The following is a 1,302-nucleotide window of genomic DNA, read 5'->3' as shown; positions in this document are numbered from 1 at the left end:
ATCTAATTATAGCAGAGCTCCCAGAAAATACAGCTGCCATTAACCCCATCCAAGGAGTTTCTTTCAAATTCAGCTGCCAGGAAGACAGCCTACTCATTCCCATTGGCACTGACAAATGAAAATGAAATCGTAAGCTCCCAACTGACTGAACAGACCCACTCTTCGCTGAGGGGATCCCAGAGTGACTTTCAAAACTCAGCTCTCGGATTTACAGAGGATCCCATCTTAGAATTCCATAAAGGTACAGAGAAAATTATTTTTCCTCCCCTATTACAAGTTGGGCAGGATGGGATGACAGGGGTCAGATACACCTCGTTATGCCCCCTCCTTTGCTAACCATGATGAGGCTTTCTTCCCTAAGGCTTTAACGGAAACAAGCCTTTCAAAAGACTCCACCAATGATTCCAACCAACTGCCTGAAGCTGCCTCCCCTCTCTTGCCTGATAAGAGACCACCCATGATGGAGAGGTTCTGGACAGCATACACAGGATGCGCAGAGCGAGTTTTCATATCCTCTGTTTCACTTTTTAATGTCAGAGGGCTGAAAACTCCACCCTGGGATCATGCTAACACTGCCATTTTTTTGTACATTGGACCCATGAAGGAGCAAGAAGCTCAATTGCACATGCATGCATGCATTTCTCCTTTCAGAAATATGCATGACTCCTCCTACAGCTTATTAAATATGTGTATTTGGCCACGCCACTCAGTATACATTAGTATTTCCTCTACCTCTCCCTTGAAGTGTCTGTTTCTGACTTCTGGCTGGAGGTTATGCTTCCTAACCTGTCAGGACTATCCTGCAGGCTGCAACCCTTTATAGGAAATAAATCTCTCACTGGGTGCAGTGGCTCATGCCTGTAATCAAAGCACTTTGGGAAGCCGAGGCGGGTGGATCACCTGAGACCAAGAGATCATGGCCAACATGGTGAAACCCTGTCTCTACTAAAAATACAAAAATTAGCTGGGCATGGTGGTGCATACCTGTAGTCCCAGCTACTTGGGAGGATGAGGCAGGATAATCGCTTGAACCTGGGAGGTGCAGCCTGCAGTGAGCCAAGATCACTCCACTGCACTCCAGCCTTGGCAACGAGAGTGAAACTCCAACTCAAAAAAACAAAAACATAATTAAATCTCTCCTTTCCGAATTTATGAAGCTCATCATTCTTCATTTGACAGCTTTAAAAAGTTCAAAAAGACCTTCCATACTCTCCCACATTTCTACTCATTGAATTACAAGTTCTCAGGCATCCCAAATGATTAACAAAATGGAGATTTCTATTTTGTTAATATAGAAATAGA

This window comes from Mandrillus leucophaeus, unplaced genomic scaffold (genome assembly GCF_000951045.1).
Source record: "Mandrillus leucophaeus isolate KB7577 unplaced genomic scaffold, Mleu.le_1.0 Scaffold10, whole genome shotgun sequence".
NCBI classification, from domain to species: domain Eukaryota; kingdom Metazoa; phylum Chordata; class Mammalia; order Primates; family Cercopithecidae; genus Mandrillus; species Mandrillus leucophaeus.
Note: the sequence above shows the minus strand (reverse complement) of the source record.